The 15,158-nt window shown below is 40.3% G+C and overlaps 1 long non-coding RNA gene across 1 annotated transcript; it reads left to right on the top strand.

Moving 5' to 3' along the window:
• Positions 1-5,603: 5,603 nt before the first annotated feature.
• Positions 5,604-7,288, top strand: LOC110202331 (uncharacterized). Its single transcript, XR_002322704.2, has 3 exons — positions 5,604-5,678; positions 6,142-6,375; positions 6,854-7,288. It is a non-coding gene; the product is annotated as an uncharacterized LOC110202331 (long non-coding RNA).
• The last annotated feature ends 7,870 nt before the right edge of the window (positions 7,289-15,158 follow it).

Raw genomic sequence — 15,158 nt, 5'->3', positions numbered from 1 at the left:
ACTTCCCTTTCTCTGGACCCTAAACTTTTATTAACAAAGTCTAAGAGAGTGCTAGCTTTTTTGGCTGCCATATCATACTGTTAATTTATATTAAATGTGTAGCCCACTCCAATTATCAGGTCTTTTTCATGTGAATTACTACCAGAAAACAATTCTAATAAAGAGCTCCAATAGAGGAATATTCCACCAGGGAGAGAAGTTTAGCACATGCTAAACAACCAGATTCACGGTTGATCCTCATCAGTTCCTTTTCTTCTAGTCTCCCAAAGGATCCTGCTCTAAAGAAATGAAAGACCAAAAATAATAATGACAACTGACACTTAAATAGTTCTTTATGGCTACAAAACCCTCTAGGTCAGTTATCTCATTTGGTCCTCCCAATGACCCTATAAAGTAAGTGGCACAGGGATTATTCTTATTTCCATTTTACCTATGGGAAAATCGACCTGCAAAGCTCCAATAACTTCCCTAAGGTCACAGGGTTAGTAAGTAGGTAGAACCAGACTTAACGATTGGTCTTCTGATTCTAAGGTCGTTTGCTCTTTCTATCCTACCACGGTGGCTTGAGATGACAGCATTCCAGCAAGTTGCTGATAAATATCAAGGTTGGTTGTTTTAAAAGTGTTGGATGCTTTTAACAACCACTAATAACACTGGAGGGTGTATAGTTGGAGGCAATGAAAAAAGCAAATCAAATTTCATGGTCCACAACATAAATGATTTGCCAACAGGGGTCATGTGCTCATGGGGCTCCAGGGAGGGAATTGCTCAGTTGAGAATATAGGTTTCCGGGTCATGCATGGCTTTGTATTCCCTGAAAGGATCTGTTCTGGGAGGCATGGCACTGATGGCGACATACAGATGACATACCGCTGACGTAAAAATCATAACATGTCTGAACCGTAAGAGACCTTAGACATCATATGGTCCAACTCCCTCCTACTTTCCCACATACTGACCCGGTCTGTGTACACAAGTTTACCCATGAAAATTTACCTGGGAAATGAAGGACTAGAATTAGATGATCTCAAAGGTGTCTTCCAGTTTTAAAATCCTATGATCAAATCAAATTGAGGCTCAGAGCAGCAGAGTGACTCACCCAATGGTTCACAGGAGACACTGTATTTAGACAGGCACAGTGTGGCAGGGCAGAAAGAACACAGGATTTAGAATCAGAAGATTTGCACTTGAGTGCTGGCTCCATCATTGACAAGCTGTACTATGGTGGGCAAGTCACATCCCTTTCTGAGCCTTAGTTTCATTATGTGTGAAATGCAGGGCCAATCCAATAAGTACATATTAAGTATCTATTAATATTTTGATACAGACTTGGAGAGGTTTGGAAGCACAGGGCAGGCCACTGGGTCCTGGATGGAGTTAGGTACCCAGTGTGGGAGAAGTGGCTGTTAGGTGGCACCATAATGCACAGAACACTGGGATTGGAATCAGGAAGACCTGAGTTCAAATATAGCCTCAGACACTTACCAACTGGGTCTGCATCAGTTTCCTCAACTGTAAAATGGGAATAATAACAGCACCCACTTCCCAGGATTGTTGTGAGGACCAAATGAGATGATAATTATAAAGTGTTTAGCACAGTGCCTAGTATATAGTAAGCATTATATAAATATTAGTTATTATTATTATTATTAAGTGGGGTGGGTTTTTATAAGGTCCTATCTAGGGCAAATTGGGACCAAGCAGATTCCATTGCCTGGGACCAGTCCCCTAGGCATTGGAGGAAGAAAGCAGTGAAGTCAGACTTGAGAAAGCTCAGGAACGATGCTGATGTGGGTCAAGGAGGAGCACAGGTGGAATATTGGTAGATATTAGAGCTCTCAAACTGTGGGAAAGATGACTTCAGCTGTTTCTACAGGTTTATTTTTACAGAGTGAATAAGGGTTGTTGTTATAGCTGCTTTTTTAGTTTTCCTGGTGTTTCTTCATTTAGGGGTAAAGGAAGGCTTCTATGTTCTTTTCATACTATATGCAAGGCATGGTGCCAAGCACTGATACACAGAAAAATTTTTTAAAGTCTGCATCATGAAGAAACTTGTGTTCTATTTGGGTGTGGGAGGAGAGGTAGGAGGAAGGCAAAATTCAATATGTAAATATATTATATATATATATATATATACATATATATATATATTATATATATATATACGTATATATATATATATATAGTATAAATATATGTATCTACTATATATACATTGTTGTTGAGTCATTTTTCAGTCATGTCTAACTCTTTGTGACCCCATCTGGGGTCTTCTTGGTAATGATACTAGAGTGGTTTACCATTTCCTTCTCCAGCTCATTTTGCAGATGAGGAAACTGAGGCAAACAGGGTTAAATGACTTACCCAAGGTCATACAGCTAGTAAGTGTCTGAGACCAGATATGAACTCAGGAAGATGAGTCTTCCTGACTTCAGGCCAGCACTCTATCCATTGTGCTACCTATATATGATTTGAGGAGGGAGAGAGCACTGATAATTAGAAGAGTTAGCAGAGGCTTCCCAATGAAGGTGGCATAATGGCTGAGACTGGAAGGAAACTAGGGAGTCTGGGAGGAGATGAGGAGTGCTTTCTAAGCCCAGGGATCAGCCTGTGTAAAAGGTACTGGATGACAAACTTGAAAAACATCAAATTGGCTAGGCTGTAGGATGTATGAAGGAAAGCAATCCTGAAAAGGCAGACTCTGGTTAGTTGGTGAAGGACTTTAAATGCTAAATTGAGTGGTTTATATTTGGTCCTAAAGATGACAAAAAGCCATGTGAAGCTTCTAGACCAGGTGAAGGATATGGGGAGACTTCTGCTTAAGGAAGCTTATTCCAGCAGCTGACTGATAGATCAGTGTCAAACACGTGGCCTGCTGGTCAGCGTTGCAGACCACAGCAATCCCCATGGTAGGACCAAACCAGATTAAAACATAATTGGGAAATATTTAACAAAATAAAAATGAAATAAAACATAGATAATGGTACAGGGAGCCTTGTGGATGGTTTTATGCCTGTTTCTATTTGAGTTTGGCACCACTGGTGTAACAGCATAGATTGAGGAAGGAGAGGAAATGGAAACTGAGATTCCAATTTGGAAGCTATTGCTACTTGAGAAATGATCAAGGCCTGAACTGTGTTGGTGGCTAAGTGAATGGAGAGAAGAAGACAGATGCAATAGATGGATGGTGGGTAACAGTGAGGGATCAAAAATGACTCGAGATTATAACCTGGGTGACTTGGAGGAGAAATAGGAGTTTGGAGAAGAAGTGGTTAGGGGCAAAAGATAATGAATTCTGTTTTAGACATGTTGAATCTGAAATGCTTATGGGACATTAGTTGGAGATATGTAATAGGTAGTTGTTGATGTAGAACTAGAACTTAGGATGGAAATGAAGGCTGGACATATGGAACTGGGAATCATTTATGGAGATAATTGAACCCATAGGGTGTGTGTGTGTGTGTGTGTGTGTGTGTGTGTGTGTGTGTGTGTGTGAGATAAGATTACCAAGAGAGAGGTTATGGGGAAAGAAGATAAGAGGGCTCAGGAGAACGTCTTGGAGGACTCCCATAGTTAGAGGAATTTGAATGGTGATCCAGCAAAGGAGATAGAATGAGTGGTTAGATGGGTAGGAAAAGAACCAGGAGAGAGCAGTATTACAAAAACCCAGAGTGGAAAGAGTCTCCAGGAAGTGGTAAGGGTGGGGAGATAGGTCAACAATATCATGTGATTCAGAGAAGTCAAGAAGGTTAAGGAAAGACCATTGAATTTGGTAATTAAGAGATAACTGGAAGATCCCAGCTATTGTGGCAAGAACTCACTATTTGACAAAAACTGCTGAGAAAACTGGAAAATAGTCTGACTGAAAATAGTCTGACTGGAAAGTAGAAATTGGGCATAGACAATATCTTACACTGTATACAAAGATAAGCTCAAAAAGGGCACATAATTTAGATGTAAAGGTTGATATCATCAGATTTATAGAGAAGGGAAGCGTTCATGACCGAGCAAGAGACAGAGAAGTTCATAGGAGGTAAAATAGGTACTTTTGATTTGTTATTGTTGTTCAGTTGGGTCCAACTCTTCATGATCCCATTTTGGGGTTTTCTTGGCAAAGATATTGGAGTGGTTTGTCATTTCCTTCTCCAGCTCATGTTACAGATGAGGAACTGAGGCAAAGAGTTAAGTAACTTGCCCAGGATCCCAGAGCTAGGAAGTATCTGATGTCGGACTGAGCTCATGAAGATAAATCTTCCTGCTTCTAAGCCCAGTGCTCTATCCACTGTACCACACAGCTGCCCTTAGTAGAAATCTTAGGTTTGGAATGGACCTTGGAGATGACCTAATCCAACCCCTTCATCTCACAGATGTGACAAAGGCCCAGAGAGAGGAACCGACTGGTGCAAAGTTAGGCAGCAAGAGCTAAGAGGAAAAAGCCAGTAGTCTCCTCATTCCTAGACCAGTGTCTGACTCATGACAGTAGGCTACTACCTCCCTCTGAGAGCCCTTTCATCCATATTGTTCTGGGATTTTTGTAGCTGATACACCTGCAGAACCACGAGAAGTAACTTCTGGGATTTCAGTTTTTCTTTCTTCCCTAAACTGTCTTGTCCGTTTTCTACTCTTCATGAATTTAGAATTCATGTTTCATCTTTACATTTCTCCATATCCTGTGACACACAGTAACATTTAGAAAAGCTTCCCCTAACCACCCATCTGTCTAACAGTTGTACCTTAGAATGAATGCCTTTCCTCCAACAGCTTGCCCAATTTTGTCTGGAATCTGTTCACGGAGGCTGTATCTAGTCAGTTCCACGCATGTTAATTAGCTTATGCCTGTGTACATTATTCATTAATTCCACCAGATTCACTTTTTTCTCTTAGTTCACTCCCTTTTCAAGCTGATGTTTTAGAAGCAAATGGAAAGGCAGGCGAGATGACCATTTATTAAGAATATTATAGGAAAGATTGACTTAAAAAGAATATTTATAAAGTATCTACTCTATTCAAAGCACTGGGAGTGTAAAGCTAAAATGACACACACACACACACAGATAGGAATGCTACAAGGTAGGAAGTGATGGGGCAAAGGATGGATCTAGATAAAATGCTCTATGAAAATCTGAGGTGAGAGAGATCACTTCCATCTGTTGAGGAATGGGGAAATCCAGGAAGACTATACAGAGGACAGATTTCTGCCTGGGCTGAACTTTGAAGTACAAAAGATTCTCAGAGACAGAGATGAATTGAGATTCCCTGTTCTGGGGATGAGAGATGTCTTGTCTGAATGCATGGAAGTGAGAGATGGCACGTTGAGTTCAAGAAGTCCAGTGGCCATAACTTAGACTGAATTAAGGGTGGGGAATGTGAAACAAGGCTAGAAAGGTAGGCTGGAACCACATTGTTGGATGACCTTAAATGCCATCCTAATGAAGGCTGAGTAGCTTAGTCTAGGGGGGATAGGGAAGGACTAGCAGTTTTTGAGCAGGGCAGTGACTTGTATCTTAGGGAGGTAACTTTAAGAGCTACGTGAAGGCAGCAGATTTGGAGAAGGAAGTTACTAAAGGCAGTTAGGAGGCTGTTACAACATGAGAAGTAAAGAGGGCCTGAGTGGTGATGGTATGGATGAAGACAATGGGACAAATGCAAGATAGGATGTGGAGAACTGACAGGGCTTGGTAACTAATTGTAAGAGGGTGGGAATCGGTTGGGGAGAGGGGGAAAGAAATGACTGATTTTTAATGGTGTGTTACTGGAAGGCCAGTCCATTTCTGACAGTAGCAGGCATAGGTAAGTTGGAAGGAGGGGGCAGGTTTAGGGGAGAAGATAAGATCAATTGGATTAGACCTCTCTCAGCATTCTACTAAGACTTTTTATAGGACTCTACTGTATCATTCTGTCTTTTCTTGGAACTCATCTCTATACAATTCTATGTTAAGAACTAGGATACCTTTGCTTATCCCCTCAGCCCAATCATTAAGCTTCATTAAGTGTATTTTCCTATTTCTTGTCCTCTCAAAGTGGTGTCTTCTAGGGCTCTGTCCTAGGTTCTCCTTCACTTCCTTAGAGGATTTATCTGTTCCCATGGGTTCAAGTATGTCTATGCAGATGACTCCTACATCTTTCTCTCCTGGATTCTAGTTCTCCTTCATCAACTGCCTGTTGGATATTTCTTGGATGTTCCACAAGTATCTCAAACTCAAAACCACATTTGGGCAGAAATATTCCTTTGCTCATGTTTTCCCCTATTCATGGAATACCCTCTGCTTATTGGAATGCTCTTCATCCTTGAAAGCCCAGCTCAAATACCACTTCCTCCAGGAAGCCTCCATGACTACCCCAGGCCATATTGACCTGTTCCCAGAGGAATCTCAGGTAATGTTTGGTAATTCTCTCATGTAATTTTTGAGTTCTAAAAGTATCCAATTATTTATATTATCTAATCTTTTTATCTCCTCCATCACAGAGCAGCTCTTTTGTACATTAGGTACTTAATACATTTTTGAACGGAAGTGAAGAGGCTAGGCTAGATGATGTCATGATGTAGGGGCATCGGAGGATGTGGGTTCAAATACTACTTCTATTACTACTACCTTAGTAACCTGGGGGATGTCACTGAAATTTTCGGGGCCTCAGTGGTCTCATCTGAACAATGGGAAGGTTGGGCCAGAAGACCTCTAAGGACCCTCTAAGGTCCAGCTCTAGATCTATGAGGTTATGTTCCTAAATTCAGCATTGTCAGGTAATAAAGTATATTTCTGCCATCCCTTGGTATCATTTACATGATTTCTCATAAGTTATTCTGACGTTCATATGCTTCTCATTCATTTTCTCATTTTCTGTACTCCCACAGGGATGCCTGACAGTTTGAAGTATGAGATTGTCTCTGGTCTCGGAGCTGACCACGCTGTTCCATGGCATGGGAGGAAGCAGGCATTCCTCTCATTGCCCATGGAGCGCATACCTTACCTGGACCCAGTGATGAGCTCAACAAGGATTTCAAAATGGCAATGAAGTATAATCAGCAGTCTCGCCAACACTTGTTTGCTCTGACACATTCCATGATCATAGAATAAAAATAGCAATAGCTTGGGTGTTAGAAATTCTTGTATTTTTACCCTGACCCTAGCCATAACTTTAGGACATAACTTCTCCCCTCAAGTAACCCCTTAATTTCTTCATTTCTAAAATGAGGATGATAACAATTGCACTACCTCAGGGTTTCTTTTTTAAGTGAAGATCAAATTAGACTGTTTGAAAAGCATGTTAAAAATATGAGCTATTATTAGGAGGTGCCCAATATATAATCATTCATTATTGAGTTCCCTGTCATGAGAGGTTTTCAAACGGAAGACAGACTGACTTATTGCGAAAGTTGTAGAAGGAATTCTTGCTTCAGTTAAAGGTTGGACTAGGTCACCTCTAATATACTTTTGAATGTGAAGAAAGAATGATGGTAAGTGGACAGTGTACCAGACTTAGAATCGGGAGAGGCCTGGGTTCAAATCCCATCACTGATATTAACTGTGTGATCGTGATGAAGTCTCAGTTTCCTCATCTTTAAAATGACATTAATTAAACCTGTAGTCAGGAGTCTGCTAGTAAACGTTCAATAACTAGCTCTCTGAAAACACAATATGCTTCTGAGATAAATCTACATTTTTAACATTGTTTCCATTACTTTCTTAAGTCTAGACGATCAAAAAAACAGTAAATCAAGGCACGATTTGTGGAGTTTGCTGATATCCGAGACAGAAATGCTCACATTGAGAATTTAACAATTGACGCTCATGAGGTAGATGACTCCTGCACTCCCTTGCCTGTGGTACTTACAACTTAAGTTTCTTGTGAGGACTCAAGTGAGATAATGTACATGAAGTGCTTTATTGTTGTTTAGTAGTGTTCAACTCTTCGTGACTCCATGGACTGTAGTACACCAATACTGTCCATGGGATTTTCTCGGCAAAGGTGCCAGAGCAGTTTGTCACCTCCTTCTCTAGTAGATTGAGGCAAACAGAGGTTAAGTAGTTAAAAGAGGTTAAGCCCAGGGTCATATAGCCAGTAAATATCTGAGGCTGGATTTGAACTCAGGTCTTCCTGAGTCCAGGCCCAGTCCTCTATCCCCTGAGCCACCTAGTTGCCTCTGGATGAAGTACTTTATCAATCTTAAATCATTATATAAATGTCAGCTATTATTATCATCTTCCCTAAACCAATCTTGCTAGCATCACAATGTGGTGGATGTCCTTGGATGTACATGGGGGAAGGCAATGAACCTGGCTGGAATAGCACAAAGAACCCAGTTTATGACTTTTCAAAGTGAGATAACAGAAGGAATGTAAAATAGGCCATATCAGAACCGGTTTGATCACTGACAGTCTAAATTAGGCATAAAATGTAACTGCTTGAACTGCTTACTTCATAGGAAGACCCTCTCTTAAAGAAAGTCCTATCTTTTCTTTGTATGTCACTGCCTTATCTGGAAAATGAAGGAACCATAGAATGATCTAAGGTCCCATCTGGTTCTGACAGCCTATGTTTTGAAGTCATTTCAGGCCCTGATATTCTATTGTTCTAAGGTCCCTTCTGCTTCTGAGGGTATAAAAATGATCCAAAATCACTTCTGCTAGGGACCAATTATTTCCCAGAAGGAGTATCTTTTAATCAAAAAATCTGATTCACCAGCATCTAGGACACTTTCGTCCCACTATTTGTTGATACAAAGCCAAAGTAAAGACAAAACAAAGGGCTGCCAACTGTTAAGATGACTAAGCCACGTGTACCAGTCTGGATCCTCCAAGCAGATGGATAGACATATGTATATTTACATATATATTTCTAATCAATTGAGTTCCAGTGAAAACACTAAAACTCAGGAGTATGATGGGAATCTGCCACATTACAGAGGTTTAGCACAATCCTTTTTTAGCTTTATGTTTGATCCATCAGTATCTGTGATGTCATTGATATGGATTCTCTCTAACAGTACAAATCACAAATCATTCACACCCTCTTGTCCTAAGGGACTTTTGTCAGATCCTATAAATGCTCCAAAGGGGGTTTACCTGATGGGCTGGAGGCCTTCTTTTGGATTTCCTTATAGTGTGTGGGTTATCAACAAGGAAACGAGTCATCCATTAATTATCTCTTGCTCTTATTACAAGATTGGCCTACTTCCTCTTCTGTCCATGTTTCCTTGATAATGTGTTTTAGGCTGGTCCTCCTACCCAATTCTTTCTTGGCAATATACTTCAGCCTACTCTAGAGACTATGATATTCCATGCCTCTCAAAACACTTGAGAGCATCACTGCAAGAATATAGGTGTTTAAAAAGACGGGCCTCAACATTCCAGGAATGCCTGGACAAATGGTAGTATATGCAAGTAAGGGATTCTTACTGCAGGGATTGATAAATATATCAGAGAAACATGGGTTTCTTACTGAAAGGAATGATAAATGTATCAGAAAAACATGAGTACTTTTGTATGAGGGGTTAGGAAGCGAAGAAAGCTGAGCTGGAAGAACAATCCATACAATGACCAAAAACTACAATGTAAATAATTCAGGGCACTTTGTTTGCTGCTCAGCGGCTAGAGCTCCAGACCTGGAATAAGTTCAAATGTGGCCTCAGATACTTTCTAGCTATGTGACCTTGGTCAAGTCACTTGACTTCTCAATTTCTTCACTTATAAAATGGGGATAATAATAGCACCTAACTCTCATGGTTGTTGTGAAGATCAAAATGAGATACTTCTGAAGTGCCTAGGCAAATAGTAGGTGCTTAAAAATGCTTGTCTCCTTCTATCTCTGTATCCTTTTACATATTTTGACAAGGAGAACAAGTGTTTGCTAAGGTAATTTCTAGGCTCTGAGGGAATTGAGGGGATTAGGACAAGTGGTTAATTGTGGGAGCTGAGTGAACCATATTGACTCCATCTTGTGACTCAATTCTGGAGCTAGCTTAGTTGCCTTTCTATTCAATTACAGGTTTAGTCCAATATATGTCCTGTGAGAAAACTTTATTCCATTGTGGGAAATGGGAGAAAATTTTATTGTATTGTTTGAATGGGAAGCTGGACCATGTCTACCTGCTGCTCAAAGACCCTTAATTAAAGACCTAGTTTATACTGACCAGAAACTTAGGTCCAAAGACTGATGCAAGGAATTTCCTCACAATTATACATCGCAAGCAACCCATAAGTTTTATCTGAAAACTGACCCCATACTGGTTAGTTATTGTTTCCATGTTCCTTTGATTGAATACAGACACTTGGGGTAGTGGGACACTTCTTTTCCTGATTTCAGGGAACTGCACCTGCTTGCTCTCCCCCTTCCAACTTGGAAAGTCCCTAATCTGTCCTTCAATTACAAATCAGATTATCTAATGTTGTATTGTTTCCCTTTAATTAATTGGTCTTATTTGATTGTTTTTAATGTGTAAAAATCTGTCCCCTCCTTGTGTTTGGGGGTCCAATGTCAAAGTCCACGAAGGCTACTTACTGGTCCTGATTTGTTCGGCAATTGGCATGCAGTGTGCTTAATAAATTTATATGCTTGGAAGCTCCAACTTTTGTTTCCTCAGTCATTTCATCTTTCATCTGCCACAGCTCTTTCGGTGTCTTCATTATAGTGATTGATTTCAATTGGTTAAACTTCTTTAGGAAATGACAGCCTGTATCATGTTCTTGATTCACTCCCCATTTTTCTGTTAATAGTTCATTTAAATAGGTTGGTTGGAATTATTTTAATTCTTTGGCATATGCCCTCAATTTTATTCATTTTGTTATTGATTTTGATCTTAGCTCTGAAAAGTCAGTGATCTGACAACTATGTCACAATCTAGTTCTGCCTCCCCATCCATTGTGCGCTTTGTCTTAGATAGACCTCTACCTCTAGGGGTCCTTCCATTTTCCGACACTCATGAAGGCCTGGTTCCTTCCTGGCCTTACGTTTTAATACTGGTTGCACCTATACTCATTCATTTATCCCCCTTCTCCCATCCTGGAAGTGGGTATCAGAATATTCTTTGCTCCCCATTGCCACTTCCGGATCCTCCATGTCTCCTCTCCTTTGAAATTTACACTAGTCAGATATATCACCCAATACAGATCCTGGTAGCAGTTAAGCATTGGTCCCAGATCATTCCCCTTCCTTTTGAAAAGAATTCAATATCTTGCTTGGTTTTCCTCTCTCCTCCAACCTCTGCCTCCATACCAGGAGATCTTGAGGTACATGTTGGTATTCCCTCAAATACCCTGGCTTCCTAATTCCTTAATTTCCTCAGATCCTATGATCTTTTCCTTCATTCTGTTTCAGTCACACACATCCAAAAATGTTCTACTTCCACAATCAAGAAGTCTGATATTTCTTACTCTTCCTAAATCCATTTTTTCTGTTTTACTCTTACCATGACCTCTAGGCTCTCTATCCCTCAGTACACTCCCAGCCATCACCTCTGCTCTGGCTTCATTTTATGACCTTTCCAAGCTTGACTCTATAATTAACCAGTCCAAATTTACCCTGTTCTCTGTTCTTGAATACCCACGGGCTGAATGCTGACCTTGATACCCTCCAGCATTGCCAGAAGCAGATTAAAATACAATTGGGAAATATTTGACAAAATAAAAATACTAAGTCAACATGCAGCCTTGTGGGGATCGTTTATGTATGGTTTATTGGTTCCATTTCTATTTGTTTGACACCACTGGTCTACAAGACTTTGGCCACTTTTATTAATCCTAAACCCTATTTTCTATATTTTTTCACCATAAAAGTAGAGAGGTGGTGCAGTGAATAGAATACTGGGTCTGGAGTCAGGCGGACCTGAGTTCAAATCTAGTCCTCGGATGTATACTAGCTGTGTGACCCTGAGCAACTCACTTAACTTCTGTTTGCCTCAGTTTCTTCATCTATATAATGGAGATAATAATAGCACCTACTTCACAGGATTGTTGTTTCAAATGAGATATTTGTAAATTGCTTAGGCTAGTTATGTGATACATATAGTGGGTGCTATATAAATGCTTATTCCCTTATCCTCCCCTATGCTGACTCTTGCATTGATAGCAACAAATATTAAAGTATAGGCTGATTTATTTTGGAGGGTTTTATTGAGTTTTTCATTGAGTTTTGCGACCTCTTTATCTCTGCAAAGGATGGTGGAGTTTAAGCTACAATTATTTTACAATAAAGTTAGGGTTGTCAAGATAAATGTATTGAGAATTAGACTTGAAGTAAAGTAAACTTGGGTTCAAATCTGACACTTACTAGCTGTGTGGCCCTAGGTAAATCACAGCTTTTTGAGCCTTTTCTCTCATTTGGAAAATGGGAATAATATGTCTTACATCACCATATAAATGCCAGCTATACACTGACAAGATAATTTTTTAAAAATTAATTTATTTTGAATTATCAACATTCACTTCCACAAGCTTTTGAGTTTTAAATTTTTCTCCCCCTCCCTCCCTACCTCCCTCTCCAAGATGGTGCACAATCTGATATAGGCTATACATATACATTCCTATTAAACATACTTGCACATTAGTGATGTTGTAAGTAAGAATTAGAACCAATAGAAGGAACCACCAGAAAGAGGAAACAAAACACAACAGAAGAAAAAAAATAGCAAATAGTCTGCTTCGATCTGCATTCAAACTCCATAGTTCTTTCTTTGGATGTGGATAGCATTTTCCATCATGAGGCTTTGGGAGATATCTTAGATCCTTGTATCACTGAGAAGGGTTAAGTCTATCAATATTTGACTAGATAATTTCTAATGCCTCTTCCATATCTATGAAGCTATGATTTTCAGGTTTTTGAAACAAATGTTCATCGGGGTTACTATCTTATACGACTTAGTGTCTCACGAAATAACATTTCTCATTTCGTTGGGCTACATAATAAACCAACCTTACTAATTCCTTTATTTGCTTCTCCCAGGACAACTTGTGAACCTGACCTACAGTTTTTTTTATCTTCTGGTTATGACAAGAATATCTCTATTGATAAGATTGAGTCCCCGGGAGGACGTCCACTCCCTGGAACAAAGAGCTTCCATTTAGAGTTCCAACAGTTACGTCAATGTTTATAAATGGTCTAATCCAAGGAATTTTTTTTTTGCACCCTCTGCCTCTTTTTCTGCCACAATCACTATAGAACCAGAGTGAGCTATTGAGGCCAAAGGACATTTCTGGGCATCATAGCTAAAGAATTTATTATCTAATAGCCAGACTACTGGTATTGAGTCTTCCAGTTTTCAGAAAGCAATTTCTAGGACCAAGCTCAAAGCTTTTACAGTGGGGTAGAAACCGCTATAATTTGCACTTCACTTTGAGAACCCAAGTCCACCTCTATGTCACAATCAAACAGTAGAGGACTTTGTGTATGCACTTAAAAAGTTTTGTCCAACTGGATAATTCTAGTGAGTATATAATACAAATAGTCCACATTTGTATGTTCTATGGTCCTAAACTCTTATTTTCATCCTCATCTCATTTGTGAGAGGCAGGGTAGTTATTTTTTTTTTTGGTTGGTTTGTTTTTGGTTAGGCAATGGGGTTAAGTGACTTGCCCAGGGTCACACAGCTAGTAAATGTTATGTGTCTGAGGCTGGATTTGAACTCAGCTCCTCCTGAATTCAGGGCCAGTGCTCTATCCACTGCGCCACCTAGCTGCCCCTCAGGGTAGTTATTTCTACTTTATAGGTCAGTGGTTTCCAAAATTGGGGCTATCATTACCTCAAGGGGTAACCAACTATAGGGCAGGAAGATGAACTGAACCTTCCCCCCACTCCTGACACACAGTAGACAACCTCAGGGCTTACCACATAACGACATCACTGTTTCATTATCATGGTAACATTGCCCATACTCTCCAAACCATTCCCTCCCCACAACAGTTGTTGTCCCAGCAGCTGTACAAGTTAGCTCCAAACCTCTTTTTACTACTGTGTCAATGGGGGAGCACCTGTAGCAGCTATGCAAGTTCCATTGAGAAAATGCCCTCCCCTGTTCCTGTATTCCACCCCCATTCCCATCATCTTGTGGCTCCAGCAGGCTTCCTTCTAGGTGGCCTCTGAACTCTAGGAAAAGTGGGAAGAACGGATCTCTGCTCTGCCTATTCTCCCTCCCCTCTCCTGTTTTATTTTTGATGGGACAGAGCTACACAAGTAGACATGCATGGATGGCAATGTGCATAGTAGAACTCATTATAGTCTCTTTCCCTTAGGCTATTGAGGCTGATGAACCAATTCATGTACAAAGAAACAAAAAACTGATTACAAACTCAATGAAACAGGATGATGTGGCAACTAAAAAAAGGTTATTTTGTCCATACCTGTGATTTCATTGGTGTAAGAAACTCCATGCAAAAACTCTCTCCAATAATGCAGACTTGCAACTTGTTTATAACTTAAACTCTTACTTGTCTGGGGGCACTGCAGGCTTAAGGGACTTGGCTACAGCCATACGTATGGGGAAAGGAAGGTCTTGACCCAGGCCTTCCTAACTCCAAGGCCAGCTTGCTGTCCATTCTGCTACATTGTCTCTCAATGTGATCTTCAACTGCCTTAATTTAAGCACAGGGATTCCGACTGAGGTAGCTACTGGTAGTCGAATATGGTCAGATCGATGCTGGAGCATTGATCAGGATAGTGTGCAGACCTGAAACGAGTCATTCAACCATTTATGAAAGCAACTGGGGGATATTTGACTTGGAGAAGACTCGAGATGTTATGTGAGATGTGGGGGGTGGGAGGGGAGGGAGAAAGAAAGAGAGGCACAGAGAAAGCATTTAAATAACTTACTATGTACCAGGCAGGCACTGTGCTATGTACTTTATGAATATCTCTGATCTCACAATAACTCTGTGAGGTACATGCTGTTATTATCCCCATCTTATAGTTGAGGAAAATGAGGCAGAGGTTAAGTGACTTACCTAAGGTCACACAGTTTGGATTTGAATCCAGGTTTTCCTGACTCCAAGCCCCCAAATCTATCCATTGTGCTTCCTTCTGCCTCAACTATCTTCAACATTGACACTTGCAAACGAAATAAAGACTTTTGTCACTCCGGTGTAGGTAGGTATACGCTCTCCCATGTGCTTATATCTTTCAATGTTCAAACATAAGGTCTGGTGATCATCTACCTACAATGTAGTTGA

Source organism: Phascolarctos cinereus, unplaced genomic scaffold (assembly GCF_003287225.1).
Source record: "Phascolarctos cinereus isolate Bilbo 61053 unplaced genomic scaffold, phaCin_HiC Scaffold_2;HRSCAF=192, whole genome shotgun sequence".
Classification (NCBI taxonomy): Eukaryota; Metazoa; Chordata; class Mammalia; order Diprotodontia; family Phascolarctidae; genus Phascolarctos; species Phascolarctos cinereus.
The sequence above is the reverse complement of the archived record's forward strand: the minus strand, read 5'-3'. Positions and strand labels throughout refer to the sequence as shown.